A 20,294-nucleotide genomic window follows, 5' to 3' on the forward strand; every position below is an offset into this window, starting at 1 on the left:
AATGTCACTAACTTGATCACAAGACTTCGTCTTCCCTTTAAAGAAACGATTATTCCTTTCCTACCATATACAAAATACTATACTGAAGCACCAAACACCAATTTTGGAATAGTAAACCGGGCAATACTTCTATCGGCCATATGAATGAACAAAATTGGTGGCCGTCTTCCAATCGTTGAATTTAATCGGAAACTGAGTCCTTCATCTAATATGTGTCCATATCTGAACCAAGATGGGACACAAGAATAACAAATAACTATGCGTGTCGGGAACTTGCTGACCCAATGGGCACAATGCTTGCTCAATCACATTCAGCCGGACATCTCATAAGTGAAGTTTATATTGAGTTTTGAGCTTTCCCATAAGTACCACATAATAAACGCATGCCGAGGGATATTGTTCGTAAACCATACTACAACAAACCAAGGCACAACCGCACTCTAGGTTGTAGAGAATTCCAAGTCAAATTAACTGAGAAAGGGAGTTTTATAGCATCTAAATCACGCCACTAAATCAAATCATGAATATCAGAAAGCGCCACATTGCCAATAGTATTCAACTGAGGTTATCTGCGGTTCCAATAAGCATTTCTTCTCGGAGAATTACCCTCAATAACATCAGACACTTTACTTTTATGATTAAAACCTGCATTGTGGATATCACGACTAGAGACAAAATTAGCGAGAGGTCCAACATTTGACCAAGAATTAAACCATGAGGATGTATTTTGCCCGTTACCAAGCACACAGACTATAAAAGGCAGAATAACATCACACATATTTAAAAGTTTACGCCACATAATCATTATAGCCCATAAAAACTCATCACACTCCATTAATGATATAAGTTCATCCCTTTTATTGATTTTTTTTTTTCAAAGAAAACTAGAAATTTTTATAAAGGGAAGCTTTTCATCAGAAGAATGAAAGCCTAAAACACGATACAAAGGAGACCAACTAAATGCGCCCAAACAAACATAAAAACATACAACGACCCAAATTAGCAGAACTCAAGATCAAACTAAAACGACCGGCGAACAAAGGGGACTAAAACCGGCCCGTGTCAACAAAGAGCACTAAGGCAACCCACTACAAAATACCCGAACGATCCCAAAAATCAATCAAAACAAACGACTACAACTAAACAACCCGAAGAAAAACAAAGAACCGAATTGAAGCGCTTCACGTGCCATTCAAGTTGAAATTTCTCAACTCCTCGTCATGAATTTTCTTAGGCTTAGCCTTTTTGATTACTTTAGCTAGTTTTGGATTTGAAGTCATCTTCGAATTAATAATCTTCCTTTCAACTCTCAATCTTAAAACTCCTCCGTAGCTTCCTAAGAAATATTAATAATTTGACCGAAAATGAATCAACTTTGTTAACGAGTGATGATATGTACACAATTATTTTTGTTACGTACACAACAAATTATGATTTATAATGTTATACTGTACAAGAGTGGTAAAACATGATTCGTTGTTTTAATTGACAAAAATAATTGTATACACATTCTACCCTTTGCCAACACTTTGATGAATAGAAGGAAATTCACTCTTGACATAGAGATTGAGATGAAAAGATTTAAAAGTCTCCATCTCACCCACATCTTGATTAATAATCGATATATTATACATAGAATCAATTAGAAAACAAAAAAAGACAAAAAAAAAAAAAAAATACTATTCCATTAGGCTAAATTCGTAATTAAATCAAAATTGAGGGGTAGTTTGATTTACGATTTTTTTAGTGAATAAATAAAAAAGGAATGTAATGAAATATTAAAATGGAAGCCCGCCTCATTGGTTTGCTGTTGGGTTTGCTAATCTGCAAGTCCTGAGTTCGAAACTAGCTTTAACCTTCTTTTTTTTATGGTGGGTTACAGTTGGGTCCAGCGTAGCGGGCTGGCTCAATTGCTTGTTGCCAACATTTAAAACCTTTTTTATTACTAGTAATACAAACCGTTAGTAATTACGGAGTACGGAGTAATTTTGTTAAGGAAATTGATGCCATCATATCATATGATGTAACATCAATCAAGTAACGAAAAACCGTTAAAAAAATGTCGGTTAAATTATTAGTAAACCAAACGACCAGAAGAGCACGAGGGTGAACACGTGATGCGTGTTAATAATTAATGAAGTTTTGGAAAAGGTTGGCGATGAGTCAGACCTTATCGATGCAGCTCACGTGACAGTATCAGAGTGGGGGTTCCGGCCCCGGGTTTAAATTTAAAGGCCCAAATTCTTTTGGCCAAATTATATGAAAATGCATTGAACTTTCACAAAAGTCCTATTGTATGCACCCAACTTTCAACTATCCTATTGTATGCATTGAACTTTGTATTTTATCCTATTGTATGTAGTGACTTGAAAACCCATCCGGTAACCGGTTGATTTTGCTGATGTGGACCAGTTTCCTTTTATTTTTTTATTTTTTGTTTTTCTTTTAATCTTTTATATAAACCCTACAACTACTTTTCCCCAAATTTACCAATTTCCTCTTTCTTCAAACCACCACCACCACCATGTCTGCTTCCAATTCTTCATCTTCCAGGAACATCAACACTAATCAATCTCTTGGATTCAAATTCTGTAATTGTGGACATCGATTATATGAACGTATTTCGTGGACTAGATCAAACCCAGCAAGAAGATTCATTAGTTGCCCAACATTTGTAAGTGTTAATTTTGCCCTAATTTCTTTTTTTGGGGGTTTTTCCTAAATCGTGATTTGTTTACAGGATCCAAGAAGAAAGTGTAAAGTTTTCATGTTTCTTGATGAGGAGCTTCCCAACGAACACTACAAGGATCTAATGTATAAAATGCATATGCAAATTATGAAATTAAACGCTGGACATGTTGATGATGCTGCACCTGAAGTTGATGATGAAGATAGGAAAGTCAATTTAGAGTTAGTCACTATTAAGTCGAAGCTAAAAGTGTATGATAGGTTGTTTCTTGTTATGCTAGTAATTATTGTGTTGTTAAGTGTTGCTGTATGCTTTTTGAGTATAAGATGAAGAATTTGTAATGCAAACCTTGTATCTGTTATGTATTGAAATATATCTAGCTTTTGGTATCCAATCTTTGATTTAAGTGTACACAAGCAGTAACAAGAAACAAAACTAACCAAAACAACACTAACCAAATGGTTAAAGCAGTTTCTACAAAAGTAGATTACACATTACACAAGCATTAACAGAATATAACCACGCATTAGTTACTTATAATTCACTAACCAAAAGATAATAGTTACATACCAAAAGACATAGACTACACATCATTCATAGTTACATACCAAAAGCACATTGTGCACCAAAAGACATCAATTACAAAAGACTTTAATTACAAAAGACTTACATAAGACTTCAAATACCAAAAGACTTTACCAAAACACATCAACCTTTGTTCAATTCTTTGGCTTGGCAGGTTTCCTTGGCCTCCCAACAGGTTTAGACACCTTAACAACCTTTTCCTTGGGTGCATTTTTACAACCTCTTCTATTGTGGCCTTCCTCACCACAATTTCCACAAGTCATAGATGCACCTGCCCTTGATATCCTAACTCCATGAACACTTTCTTCATGAGATGCTCTTCTTCTTTTCCTTTTGGGCCTGCCTGGCATGATTCTTGGTTTTGGTGGCAAAGGTTTGTTCAATTCATTTGGTACCCAACTTGTCATTCCACCCACAGGTTTAATATATGATGTGTATGCCCTCATGTACATTTCCTTTCTAAACCAAGCAGGTATATAGTCTTCTGGGGACTTGTTAAGAGCAAATATTACAGAACAAGCATGCTGGCAGGGAATACCTGATAATTGCCACATTCTGCAGCTACAAGTTTTTCTATTTTCATCTACTTTGAAGGCTTCATTCTTGTGCCTTACCTCATACTCAAATCCACCAGCAAAGTGTGCATGCCAATATCTACAAAAACAACATAATTAGAGTCTGATAACTTCTAACAAATTAAATAGAGTGAACAAACTAAAATGTGTATATACCTGTGTTGATCCTTCATCACTTCAAGCTTTTTAACAATATTTGGAGCTATATCACCAACCCAATGCTCAGCTAGCATTCTCATAACATTCATTCTTTCCATAACTATAACCCTAATAGCTTCTAACATTGTTATTATTGGCTTATGTCTACACAACACAATTACAGTGTTAAAACACTCACTGAAACCATTTTCCACTGCCTCACAGCCTCTATCAACTGTAAAGAAAGCCCTAGACCAAGATTTGGGATTTCTTTCATTTAAGTACTTGAAAGCATTTGGGTTAGCAGACTTAACTTGTTCCATAATTGTATCAAACAGTACAGGATAAGAAGATTTAGATGCTGCCCAAAACATGTTCCTAAAGTCTACACCACTAAATTTCTTCCTAAAGTTTTCATAGATATGTCTAGCACATTGTCTATGTTCAGCATATGGCATTGTGTCCTTGACTGCTTCTATTAACCCCTTATGTTGGTCAGACATAAGTGTTAGATTAACACCACATTCAACATCTAAGTCAGCTGCAATAAGTTCAAGAAACCAAGTCCAGTTTTCTTTGTTTTCTACACTAACAACTGCCCATGCAACAGGATAAATATGATTATTGCCATCCCTACCTATTGCAGTTAATAACTCACCTTGATTAGGTTTCTTAAGGAAACAACCATCTAAAGCTAATACCCTTCTACAACCATTTTTCCATCCTTCTTTAAGAGCATTCAAACATACATAGAACCTATCAAAATAGACTTTACCATCTGGATTATTAGTCACTCCTAATTTAACAGTTGACCCAGGGTTACTATTTACAAGTTCATCACCATATGACCTTAACATTCCATAATGCTCTTCAATAGACTTTTCATACTCAGTTAATGCCCAATTCTTTGCATATCTACACTGATTAGGAGTGACAGTAGCCTTATACTTTTTCATCACTAAGTCTGCAATGTCAACCAGCCTAATGTTTGGATTTGCCCTTATTTTATCACCAAATACCCTGCCTATCCACTTATAATTGATCAAACTACCAAACCTAAAGTTTCTAACACATGTGTGCTTATCAACCAAAGATTTCACCTGAAATGAGTCCTCATTCTTCATCTTTCTTCCAAAACACCTCCAAGGACAAGTTGGTTCATCACCCTTAGATACACTTGGGTATCTGTTGTACTTCCTTTTTTTACCTATTTATCAGTTATAAATCAGATACATCTACATATAAAACAGTTACGTATAAAAAAGTTACATATAGAAAAGTTACAAATAAAATAGTTAAATATAAACATTTACCTTGGTTTGGATTTTTCACTCTAGGTGGTCTTTGGCCACACCTTGCAATAACTTCCATTTCACAGCTTCTATGATACCACAATGAGAAACCATTTGCAAGTGCATAATAGGTTAAACAATCTTTAAACTGTTTTGCATTAGTATACTTCTCACTGACTATTGGCTTCTTCAATTTCCAGTGAGTTTTCTCATCATGTATTGGCACATCTTCAACAGCTATAATAGCTCTAAAAGGATCACTCACTTCATCATCTTTTAACTTCTTCAAGAGTTCTTCCATAAACTCTTCATGCTCACCAATTGCCTCCATCATAGGGTTCTTGTTATCTGATCTTTTTGGCACATTTAACTTTGGCTTTGGAATCCTTTTTGGTCCCTTTTTGGCATTTGCCTTTAAAATCCTAAGTTCTTTCACCTCTTCTTCACCCTCTGATAAGTGATCAATGGAAGCAGCATCACTCTCAATATCACTTTCACTGCCATCACTCTCAATATCACTTTCAGCATCACTCTCATTATCACTTTGAACTGCAACCTCCAACTCATGGTGATCATCCACTGTTTTGTCATCAATCCCTCTTATCACTTCTAAATTATTAAGTACAACTTCCTCATCTAAACTTATATTATCAACAACATCACCCTTGATGTAATACTCACTTAAGTTATCATTGTAATAATCAATAAAGATATCTAATTTACCATAACAATAAGCGATATCATACAGTACATCCATACTCTCATCGCTATCTATAGCCATTAACCCTTTTTCAAATCCATGACCTGAGAGTTGATAGTATAAACCAGTGAATGGGGTACCAGTTTCCCTTTCCAAATAATCAACTAACTCATTAAACTCAATTTTACCAATAAACATGGGCAAAACAATACCATTTTCATACCGAAGTGGATTGTACCTAAATGCACCATTATAATATACATCAAAATCAAAACCGGGTGAAGGTGCTGGGCTTCCAACCATCCTACAATAAAATTTCATACAATTAATAAAACCCTAAACCTTCCAATATTGAAAGTAAAACTTAAAATCGAGTGAATACATACCTTCAGAGTCTTCGATGATACAAAATGGCAGCTGATTTTATGCCTAATTTTGAAAGAAGATTTAGGGTTTTTTTAGGTAGAAGTGGAATTGAGGAGAAAAAAAGTAAAGGGATGGTTATGTCTGTGTAATTTTGGCACCAATTATCTATTATATTGATTACTTAATTAATTAATGGTCCACAACAGCAAAATCAACCGGTTACCGGATGGGTTTTCAAGTCACTATATACAATAGGATAAAATACAAAGTTCAATGCATACAATAGGATAGTTGAAAGTTGGGTGCATACAATAGGACTTTTGTGAAAGTTCAATGTATTTTCATATAATTTGGCCAATTCTTTTTGCTACCTCATGTTTTTTTTTTTTTTTTTTTTTTTTTTTTTTTTTTTTTTAATTTCATTTTACCCGACTACAGAATTTACAATTTATAGTTTAATAATCTAATGCTGTAAATTAAATAAAATACTCCGTATCAACTAATATTAAGTAAGGGAGATGATTCTCACACACACTTTTTTGATTCTCACACACCTATTTTAACCTTTTACTTTTCTAATAATACTCAATTGGTGTGTGAGGATAAAAAACGTGTGTGTGAGAATCATCCCCCATTAAGTAAGATGCGAGACCGTAAAACTTATATATATTATATCTACATATCTAAAAGACATCTTGGAAATTAATAGTTACTTTGATAATTTTCACAAACTTATTTCAACCTTTTTATTTTTTCATAATTCACACACACCCTTTCTAATATTTAAATTTATATTTTTTATAAACTTACCACAAACTTTTCTCATTTTATAAGTTAACCATTAAACTTCTCATTCATTATAAATCGACCACATAATTTTTCCTACCTAATAACCATTCATTATTATTATTATTATTATTATTATTATTATTATTATTATTATTATTATTATTATTATTATTATTATCATTACTATTACTATTATTACTCTATATACCAAAGACATAGGAGAAATGAATAGTGAACTTCATAAGGTTCATAAACTTACAACAATTTTTTTTTTTTTTTAATTCAACCACATTTTATAAACTTGACACAAACTTTTCATATTTTATAATTTAACCATAAAACCTTTCATTCATTATAAATCGACCACATAATTATACCTATGTACTAAAATGTAAGACCTTATAAATAGTGAACTTTACGGTTTATATAGTTTCACAATAAACTTTCAATCTTCCGTAATTCAACCACAACCATTATTATAATTTAACTTTACGTTTATTAAAAATCAAACACATAACATTTCATTTACTAAGAATCAACCACATAACTTTTCACTTATTACAAATCGTTAATGTTGCTACTATTAATATAATTGTTATTGTTATTATTTGATTTTTTTCTACTTTGAGTTTTTTTTAGCCATTTCAGTTTATGTCATTTGCTTCTATTTTTTTTTTTTTTTTACTTTTCATAATCGAATTTAGCTAACGTTCTTCTGCCGCATCGCGAGGGCGTCACAACTAGTTTTTTTTTAAATGGACATGTCATTTATTTTTAGGGAGAGGAGTAATCCTACTCGGGACAGTAGACAACTTTTAGGTTTTATTTAATATTTTTTTTTTACTCTGTACGAAGGAGAGATTTTTAGCAGGATAGGTTTATTTTTATTTTTATTATAAATTATTAATTATTAATTAATTATTAACCTTATATACTAGATCTCGTGCTAAATGATGTAGTTTTAGTTATTTTTTATTGTAGTTTTGAATTCGCGTTCATATTACAACCGATATATATACTAAATCTGGTGCCAAATGATGTAGTTTTAGTTATTTTTTATTGTAGTATTGACTTCGCGTTCACATTACAATCGGTCCCTCAACTTCGCCTATATTTCCACAATAGTCCCTCAAGTTTACACTTTTTAAAGGGTCAAAAGTGTAAATATATAATTTAATTAAAATATAAGAAACTAATTCCACCCGAATTTATAACGGGCTCTATCTTCTCGCTGGGTGCGAGTTAAATTTTTCAGAGACCACCGTTCAACTCGAAAAAATCTTCCGAACCCAACGGGACTAACTTTACGCAAAACGGACACTTCTAAAAAAAACGCTAAACACAACGACAACCCGTATCTTCCCGCTCGCCATGAGTTAAATTTTTCCGACGGCAAAGTCAGACTCGAAATAATTTTATGAACAAAACGAAACTAACCACGTTCGAAACGGGCACTTTTTAAAAAAATGCTAAACACCACGACAGCCCGTATCTTCCTCTTCTACGCGAGTAAAATTTTCCGACAGCACCGTTAGACTCGGAATAATTTTATCAACAAAACGAAACTAACTACGTTCGAAACGGATACTTTTAAAAAACACTGAAGACGACGACACTTATAACGGCGCTTAACAGACGGCCCGTTTTCTCCTCTGTAAATACGCAGGCCGAAAGCCCCTGCCGCAACGCGCTGGCCCGGTCCGGACTAGTTAATAATCTAAATGAACTACTGTATAATGTATTGTTTATTTTCAAATATTATTTTAAATTCTTTGAATACCGATTTTTTATAGTGTCTATAGGCCGTCAAGTATGCCCTTTTATTTGAATATATCGATTTCCATGCCTTAAAAACTTTGTATTTTAAGATTAATAAATTATTATTTACTTACTAATCACATTCTTCGTAATATATATTCTCTCATAACTTATTTCTCTTTTTTTTTTTTTCCTCGCGAAAAAACACAGAACATGTTTCCTAGGAAACAACAAGCGTAACATAAGAAGTAACAACTTAAGATATTTACTATATTTACTGCTGGACCGAGCCGGCCCAAGTGTATTGGATTAGTTGTTCTAAACAATCTAAACATATATCAACGACAGATGAAACAATATAGCCGTCCCATTGTTTTTTGCTTCTCCCATATTATTATGATCATAATCATAAAACTATCAATCACTCCTAGTATAAAAAATCACTTTTTTGTTATTTCAAACTATTTCTTATTTGAATTTGAATCTAATAATTTTTATTGCGGAATAATTGTAGAATCACTGTTTATGTATGTTTGTTGTAAACTAGTACGGGATAGTATTTTGTAGAACATACAAGTATTGTTAAAAAATGTGCAAATATCATGATCAATAATCAATATTAGCTGTTAAAACATGGAAATATTAATAACTTTCGACGAGATACAGGTGACCGTACAAGAATCACTTAGGTTAACTTTTAACTGCCGTCATGAGTCCTGACAAGTCGTTGTTGTATCACATCACAAAAACGCGTCATATTAGAGATGTTTTCATCGCTTATACTCCTCACTTGAATATAACATCAATATCAATATGTAATGAGATTAGATGATACAAAGTTATTTCGATATTTCCTAGGTACGATGGTTACCAACTCGAAAGGGGCATGATATGTATCTAATCATGCGCATATTTACGCATTCGAGTTTCACGCAAAGGATTGCGCTTGCATGCGGTAAATAAGGTAATTTGGCATGTTGCGCGCTAGCTAATCAAATCTACATGCGTGCGTATTGTCCATGCGACTGCGAAGTGCGCACACATCTTTTGAGCCGGTTAAGCAATCCTATCCGAATCTGGACATGATGCTTTTCATAATTAAAGTGACTTTATTGAAAGTTAGTTATGGAATGGATATGACGGTTTGGATGGTTTTAGAATTAAGGTTTGCCTATAAATATAAACTATATGCTTCCATAAGGAATACAACATCTTACATTTTGTCAGATTATTCAACATACGATATGTTTGCCAAGTACTCATCTTAAAGGTTTACAGGTTAGTCCTTTGCGATAATAACCTTCAAACCTTCTCTTGGGCCATTGACAGAAGAACGTTTTCGATGGTAGACTTAACATTTAACCACCATCGATATCTTTGTAAGTAACTAGAGGGGGTGAATAGTTACTTGATACGATTTTTAAAAACTTTTTCGATGATCAACAAGATTAGAACAATCATTGATCAATTTAATCAACTCAAACCAATGTGTGTAGTGTTTATGTTTGTAGTAGTGCGGAATATAAAGTGAAGAACATAAACACAAGGATTTATAGAGGTTCGGGTGGATGTCAACTAATCCACCTTAATCCACTCCCCGATTCATTAATCGGGAGTTTTGCTTCACTAAGCACCTTTCTCCAAATTCGGTGGAGATCCGATTTACAAGTCTTGTACTTCTTCTTAGACAACAAACCCAATCCTTCTATCCCTTTAAAAGATTACCTCTAACTTAGATCAACTTGTCTTCACCTTGAACAAGTATTAATTCCCAATGGAATTAATCAACTCTCTAGTTCCCTTTAAGAAAGATGATAGCTAAGCTAGCATATGCTTCTAGTTATAAAGTACAAGACTCACCCTTTCTAGTGATGGCAATCCTAAGACAATTCTAAAGATTAATACAACACTATGTAAACTCACAAAGATAGTAATTTGATAGTAAGTTTTCTACCCCTTCTATAATCTATGAGATTATAGAACTTCTCTTGCTAATCACAAACACATGTATATAAGTTATGTTCATGTGATTCTCTGATGATTTTGAGTTGAAGCATGCAAGAGGTCCACGTCTTCAAAGTTCTCAAAGTCTTGCTATTTATATGGAGAGATAAAATTATAGCCGTTGTTGCGGCTGGGACCACGGTCGACCGTGGGTCGACCGCACGCGGTCCAGTCCAAAACTTCTATCCGTTGTATCCGTTTGAATCAGTTTTGAACTTTAATCTTTGGACTCTTTACTTCATTTAATACCTGCAAAAGATAACCAACATCATATACAAGTATTATATGCATTAAGTGTTCATTTACCTTGGATGTATTGCCTTGATAGTGACTTATCATGGTTAAAGTGGAAAGTGTAACATTCTTGGATACAATTCATGATAATCATTTGAGGCAATCTCAGTTGTGTCATAACCTTTTATTTGTATTAACACATTTGCTAAGGTCCTATTGGTTGGTCAACATGTCATTGATGAAAATAACCTACTTTAATCACAAAGCACATTAAACTTCAATTTTAAACTTGTTTGTGAATTAATTAAGTGTGTTCATGATGTCTTAACAAGTGAAACAAGTAATATCAATTAAGCATGTTATAAGGCATCAAGTTAATCAAGTCTAAACCATTCTTTAAACTTGATTTTAGACTTAAGCAAATCCTATGTGTGTTAATGATTCTTCATCCTTTTAAGATCACTAGATTACAACACATTAATCATTATCCAAGTAGCATAAGCATATATTGAAGTAGTCCAAATACAAGTTGATGGATTTCCAACTTGTAACACATAGCAAGACAAGGTTCTTACATATTAAGTAACTACTTACCAATTATCATTTAGCACATAGTCAAATAATATTCATGTATAAATAGCAAGTAGTCAAGTAATATTCATGTAATGACTAGCAAGAGATCACTAATTAATCTAGGATTAAACATATATTGATGACATGACATTAAACCAAGGCTATGTATGTTTTACTTGCAAAGTGGCATTTGCAAGATTAATGTATAAGTATACATTAATGTCCAACACATGTACAAGGAAGGAGCAACTCTTGGTTGGGACTTGATGACCATCCTAAGTATGTCTAAATACATTTTAGATGTACATGTTTTCCTATAACACTTATGTGTTATTCTTAATTAAGGCTTAATCATCATTAAGTTGTCATTAGGTGTGATTAACCAAGATTAGTGTTCTAGGGACCAAAACCCCTTTGGGTATGAAGGAGGCAACTATTCTAAGAATGTTTAAACAAGTTTCATAAATTATAGATGCCCCGAAGTGGTCAAACTAAATTTGACCAAAAGTTCGGACAGAACCTTCTGCGATCAACCCACTGTTTACCGTGGAGTCGACCGTGCACTCCTGATTTCATAAACCAGGGTGCAGAGTTTCACGATCTGACCTGCGGTCGACCGTGGACCGAACCATGTAGCCTAAATTTCAATCTAAGCTTTGTTTGGTTTTGGTCTTTTGCTAGAGTAAGTGTGTATTAGTGAACTTGTGCCTTTATGTCAAGATGTCTATCATAATTTCTAGTTATGTGCACGTGTCATCATCAAAACATTTATTGTTATGAGTTATGATTAGTATTATCATTAAGCATAAACCCACATTCTCCCACCAACATTCTCCCCCTTTTTGATGATGACAAACACATAAGTGATGATGGACATTTATCTATAAATACGCACAAGTGTTAACATCACTTATCCAACTTTCTCCCCCTTTTGTCAAAGCCAAAAGGTTAGCTCTCCCTGGAACTAAGCTCGCCGTAAGACAAATGCTCCCCCTTAAATCGTACACGGTGGAAATTAACAACCACAACACATAAAAACACCAAGTTTATTCATTCCTAAGAAAATTAGTCAATACACGATACACCACAAAATAAGCAAGTAACAGCTCATACAAAATTTTCATGAAGATAGCGGAGATTTAAGTGTCGTGATGAGAGGTGTCTTGATTGTCCCTGATGATGTTTTCAAGTTTGGTTACTTTTCGGTCAATTTTCTGAATGTTTCCATGAATTACATTGTTTTGTTCCTGAGATGATATGTGACAACCCGGAAATTTTTGACCAAATTTAAACTTTATCTTTAAATGATTTAATATTTTCGACACGATAAGCAAAGTCTGTAATGTTGAGTCACGAAAGTTTTGGAACTATATTCAAGTAATCAATTATTCTTTGACTGTTCTCGAAGATTCAAGAACAATATATATATAACTTAATGTGCATATATATATATATATATATATATATATATATATATATATATATATATATATATATGATTTCAAATTATTTAGTAAACGATAGTAACATTCGATTATTGATTCGATTGATATTTAGATAAGTTAACTAAAACGTTTAAAATGAACCAGTAAAACACTAATTTGCTACAGTATTTTCGAATTGCTACAGTACCCGAAAAGCTACAGCTTGCTACAGTAAAAAAACTTTCCTACAGTAACTTTGCTACAGTAAACCACTATTTCAAAATGAAAATATATGTATATTTTACAATGTGATAATGCTTAGAATTAAATTAGATATAAAACGTTTCGATATTATTAAATATATTCAAATAAACAATGAGGAGTTGATTTATAGAAGCAAATGACCAAATTACTCAAATGTATAAGTTATACTTTGAGTAATATAGTTTATTGATAATTTAAGGTTATATTTTGACAAAGGTACGAATCACGAAACGTAAAGTGCAAGTTTTCTAAACGTACGAAAGGACGTTCGAAAAACCGGAACTGGGACATAAGTCGAGTGACAATGTACGAGTCATTGGAACAAAAATTACAAATCAACTATACACGAGAATATAATATAATATATAATTAATTAATATAAATTATATATTATATATATATTTAAATAATATGTCGACGAACAAAGAGACAAAAGCAATGTGAGCTGGACAATGGAGCCATGCGATCGCATGGCCATTGCCCATGAAACCCATCCGATCGCATGGGGACTGGGGGCAAGAAAAGTACTATAAAACGCTCGATCTCTGGCTCAGTTTGCACACTCTTAATCTCTCTATCTCTCTCGTATTATATAAATATATATTTATATTATTATTATTATTATTATTATTATTATTATTATTATTATTATTATTATTATTATTATTAATATTAAGATTATTAATCTTATTATTATTAGTATTAGTATTATTAGGAGTAATATTATTAGTATTATAGATAAAATACTACGACGAGGGTATGTTCGAGCTATTTCAAAACTAGTTTTTCGAGCGGGATAAAATTAAGGAAATTATGGGTTATAGCTATGAAGGTTATGGATATTGTTCGGGGGTATGCTCGTGAGGTCAACTTAGTGTTTATCATCTCCGTTGCGTCTACGTACTTTCCTGCAATATTGAATCACAATATTGATACGTGAGCATTCATATCTTATCTTTTATATATTAATAGTGTATACATGTCTAGTGCTCGAGTATATATGTTTATGCATGCTAGTATGCTAAATTTCGTCATTAAACAGTTTATGATGAATCACGAATTAAATACATATATTACTAATAAAAGGTATATGATATGCATGTTTTTGGATAGCTGGCGAAAAATCAATAACTTTTCATTTAGATATCGTATGATTTCGATGAACGAATTAAAAGATATGATCAACTCAATTATGATTGACGTTAATTGAAATTGCTTTTGAATCTGCAATTATGATTTAAACAACCTGTTTATGAAATTGATAAATTGGATTTTGAATACTACTAGCCGAGTAAATGAATCCTTATATAAGGCACGTCTCGTTTTGTTGAACAATTGTCAAAATTGATTTTTTTGAAATGACTTTGGATAACTTTTGTATGTCTATCTCGAGTATTAGGATTGTGATACACTATGACCTGACCTAGCTTGATAGACATTTATTGACCAACATATGTTCTCTAGGTTGAGATCTACGGTTATTTGGTATTCCGAGTTTCGGTCACATTTCGGTGAACGACTTTATGTGCTGCTAAGGTGAGTTTCATATGCTCCCTTTTTAATTGCTTTTGCAATCTATATTTTTGGGCTGAGAATACATGCACTTTATTTTAAATGCAATGGATACAAGTACATACTAAATTCTACACCGAGTTTAAACCGAAAATCCCTTAGCTTTGGTAACTAGTAACTGCCGGTTATAAGAACTGGTGGGCGCGAGTAGTTATATATGGATCCATAGGGCTTGACATCCCCGTCTGTTCCAGGTATAGAAACCCTAGCCTGAACTATAAAACAGACGTATGCTATTTGAGGTTAGTACACGTTGGTTTGCGTGTATTGTACATGTTGGTTGCATGTATGTTAAAACATGGGTACTTATTATATAGACGTTAAAGTTTAGTTACCAGGGTGCTCAATTTCGTAGAATATTTTGATAAACGTTTCTGGATGAAACAACTGAAATCTTGTGATCCACCTTTATATACACATTATACGAAACATTAAAACTATGAACTCACCAACCTTTGTGTTGACACTTGTTAGCATGTTTATTCTCAGGTTCCCTTGAAGTCTTCCGCTGTTTGCTTATATGTTATACAAGATATGTGCATGGAGTCATACATGCTTTATTCGAGAAAACGTTGCATTCCCGAATCATCACCATCTATCTTATTTTGACTGCATTGTCAACAGAAGTATTATTGTAAACTATTATATTACAGTGATTGTCTATATGTAGAAATCATCAGATGTCGAAAACCTTTGATTTAAATATTCATTTATGGTGTGCCTTTTCAAAAGAATGCAATGTTTACAAAATGTATCATATAGAGGTCAAATACCTCGCAATGAAATCGATGAATGACGTGTTCGTCCAAGTGGATTTGGAGCGATCGTCACATGATAGGGAACAAAAGTTAGAAGGATTTACGAGTGAAGGTTCATGGAATTTTTGGTCGAAGTTCTACATATCGGGTATGAAAAGACTTGAGTAGCATGATGGAAGGCCTATGTCATTCCAATATGTGTGAAAAGGTTGGGTAGATGAAGACCATAGAGAAGAGATAGATGAAGATCTTGAGCTGCATGTTACATTCTTGAAGCCATAAGATATGTAACTGATAATGCTAAAAACAAACATATATTTCATAGCATTATCCCTCAAGAAAGACAAGCTTTTAGTTGCAATTGTCCTATTTACAAGTGATATTCGTTTAAATAATAAAAGGTGAAGATAAAAGGCAGATTCGACGAATTGAAGACGCAAACGACCAAAAAGCTAAAAAATACAAAGTACAATCAAAGAGGTTTAAATTATTGATGAGAAACGTCTCAAAAGTACAAGAGTACGAGCCGCAAAACGCAAAGTTCAAATTATTAAATCGTACAAAAGGACGTTCGAAAAACCGGAACCAGGACATGAATCAACTCTCAACGCGCGACGCAACGGACCAAAAATTACAAGTCAACTATGCACAAGAATATAATATAATATATAATTAATTATATATATTATTATATAATATATATTTACGCAGCCCACGTTTTGGATCATAATGTGAGCTGTATTTCAGACCTCCGCACTCGCGGAGTTTAGAAGAGCAAAAGCTCCGCACTCGCGGAGCTACACAGTAAATTGTGGGCCTATAAAAGCCATCGAATTCTGCACTTCAAAAACACACCTTTTTCTAATCTATCTCTCAATCTCTACGTAATATATATATATATATATATATATATATATATATATATATATATATAATTTATAATTTTAATTTTAATTTTAATTATAATTTAATAATAATAAGGGTATGTTGGCGAATGTTTTAAGTTTGTAAGTCGAAATTCTGTCCGTGTAACGCTACGCTATTATTAATCATTGTAAGTTATGTTCAACCTTTTTAAATTAATGTCTTGTAGCTAAGTTATTATTATGCTTATTTAATGCCGAAGTAATCGTGATGTTGGGCTAAATATTAAAATTGGGTAATTGGGCTTTGGACCATAATTGGGATTTGGATAAAAGAACGACACTTGTGGAAATTAGACTATGGGCTATTAATGGTTTTTATATTAACTTAACGATACCTCGTTAATTTAATATAAAGGTTATAATTTGACGTATCTATAAATAACCACATACGCTTAATCGGGTACGGTGGGCGGGATATCTATAAATACCAATAATTGTTCATTTTACTGGACACTGAACTGGATTAATAGTTAATGGATTAGTTGAAACATGGGTAGATTACATTCAAGGGTAATTGGTGTAATTGTTAACAAAGTAGTAAAACATTGGACTACGCGCAGTCGATAACCTGGTGTATTCATTAAACAAAGTATTAAGACCTTGTTACAATTCGAATCCCCAATTAGTTGGAATATTTGACTTCGGGTATAAGGATAATTTAACGAAGACTCTCGCACTTTATATTTATGACTGATGGACTATTATGGACAAAACCGTATGGACATATTGAATAATCCAGGACAAAGGACAATTAACCCATGGTAATAAACTAAAATCAACACGTCAAACATCATGATTACGGAAGTTTAAATAAGCATAATTCCTTTATTTCATATTTAATTGCACTTTTAATTATCGCACTTTAATTTATTGTCATTTTAATTATCGTATTTTTTAATTATCGCAATTTTATTTACCGTTATTTTATTTATCGCACTTTAATTTATCGCACTTTAATTATTGTCATTTACTTTACGCTTTAAATTAAGTTATATTTATTTTTAATATTTTACATTAGGTTTTAACTGCGACTTAAGTTTTTAAATCGACAAACCGGTCATTAAACGGTAAAAACCCCCTTTTATAATAATAATAATACTTCTTATATTTATATATATATTTATATAGAGATATAGTTTTTAAAAATATAGCGTTAAACTTGGCTAGTTCCCTGTGGACGAACCGGACTTACTAAAAACTACACTACTGTACGATTAGATACACTGCCTATAAGTGTTGTAGCAAGGTTTAGGTATATCTACTCTATAAATAAATAAATAACTTGTGTAAAATTGTATCGTATTTAATAGTATTTCCGACTAAAATAGTATAGTATTTAGTACCCCTTCGCTTTAACATCAAGTATTTTGGCGCCGCTGCCGGGGAACAACACTTAACGCCGAAGCGAGACGCTATTAAAAAAAAATTTAGTTTTTAAGTAATTTTTAAAAATATATTTACCTAAGTTTTTAAATATCAAAAATATAAAAATATAAAAAAAATATATAATATATATATATATATATATATATATATATATATATCTTTAAGTCTTTAAAAAAAATTTAGTTATAAAATACTAATAAGTAACTTTTATTTAAAATATAAGTTTTAGTTATATTATAAAACATTTTCTATAAAATAAAAACAGAAAATTAAAAAAAAAATAAAACATTTGAACCTACAAATTTTCGACCTGCACCTCATTTAAACTGTAATCTCCACACTCACGGAGTTTGGGAGTATCGAAAATCCGCACTCGCGGAGCCCCTCTGACACGCCTGACCTGGTACAGCATTAATTACTATTTAGGGTTTATAATTATATATAATTAATTATAATTAGGTTTTGGTTTAAATTAGTTTTAAGTTTATTTAATTTTATATTTTTAGTTTTAATTAGTTTTATTAATTTATAAACTTATTACTTTTATAAACTTATTACTTTTATAAAATAAAATAAAAAAATATATAAAAATAATATTTTTATAAAAATTGTATTTTTTTACAACTTTAAGTTTTATTTTTATTTCGTACCTTTTTAGTCGTTTAATAGTAATATTTGTATTTTTCGCTTGTATTTAGTTTTAAGCCATAGTTTCTGCCATAGTTATTTTAATTTCTAGATTTTTTTTAGGCCTTGCCGTAAAATCCCTTAAGTACTTTTTCTTTAGACTAAGATTTAGGTGCTTTAGAATTTTGCGACGCCATTTTAAGATTTTAGTATTTTTTTAAGTTATTGCCGTTTTGGATATAGAATTCCTTTTAAGCTTTAATACCTTTAGACGTAACTTTTAATATTTAGTTTTTAGACTTTTAAGTTTCGACGCGCTACGTTCTTTTTATTATTTTTCGACCTTTTAATTTTCGACGTTTTTCGACGCATTTTTTTTTTCTTTCTTATTTTTCGCCGCTCTAGTTTTTAGGACTTAGAATTTTTTTTCTATTTCTTCTCTAAAATTTCTTTAAAAATCAAAACGAAAAATTATTTTAAGTGGTTAAATTGATAGACATCCAAAATTTTCTGGTTCGTAGTAATAGTTGGATTTGTTAGTGGCGAGTTGTGGGCTTCCGATTTAAAGGGTCCTGGCTACCTGCTGCATCTATTGGCTATTCGAAACGTTGGCAAAATCAGAAAAGTCTATTAATTTGATAACTTATATAATTTTATCTTTTATAACTAATAGGATATTCAGTGAATGCACCGAGCAAAACGTTCACCACCTTTTATATGTTCACCACCTGTAACTCAATCAAGACATCTAGCCAATATTTTCGCCGTTGATTTTTCTTTAGAATCATCATCAAGTCGACCAAGTACTCCAATTCAAATTTCCGATAATCCATTTTTTGAACCCGACCTCACAATTGAGAATCCGGAGGATATTCAGGGACAATTCAGAGATCATGAACCATTAATCTTTCCTCCGGAACCACCAATCATTCAAACAGAGATTGTCGAGGAATAAACTATTAAATCAGAATCCTCTAGTGATTCAGAATCAACCATTTCAATCATGGAAAATCTGGAACCTCTAAGTATGGAAGACCGGATGAGAGCTAAACGCACTGGCCAAGGTTACACAATTACTCAACCAGACATTAATGCGCCAGATTATGAAATCAAAGGACAAATCTTACACATGGTAACTAATCAATGCCAATTTAGTGGTGCGCCGAAGGAAGATCCAAATGAACATCTTCGTACCTTTAATAGGATCTGTACTCTATTTAAAATCCGAGAAGTGGAGGATGAACAGATATATCTCATGTTATTTCCCCGGACTTTAAAGGGAGAAGCCAAAGATTGGTTAGAATCGTTACCTGAAGGGGCGATTGATACATGGGACGTTTTAGTTGAAAAATTTCTTAAACAATTCTTTTCAGCATCTAAAGCCGTGAGACTTCAAGGAGAAATAGTTACGTTCACACAAAAATCGAATGAAACTCTGTATGAGGCGTGGACAAGATTTGGAAAGTTATTGAGAGGATGTCCGCAACATGGTTTAGACACTTATCAAATAGTACAAATATTCTACCAAGGATGCGACATACTACACGAAAAGACATCGATATAGCAGCTGGTGGTTCCATTATGAAGAAAACCGCAACTGACGCTTACAAAATTATTGATAACACTGCTTCCCA

This window comes from Rutidosis leptorrhynchoides, chromosome 1 (assembly GCF_046630445.1).
Source record: "Rutidosis leptorrhynchoides isolate AG116_Rl617_1_P2 chromosome 1, CSIRO_AGI_Rlap_v1, whole genome shotgun sequence".
NCBI lineage: Eukaryota > Viridiplantae > Streptophyta > Magnoliopsida > Asterales > Asteraceae > Rutidosis > Rutidosis leptorrhynchoides.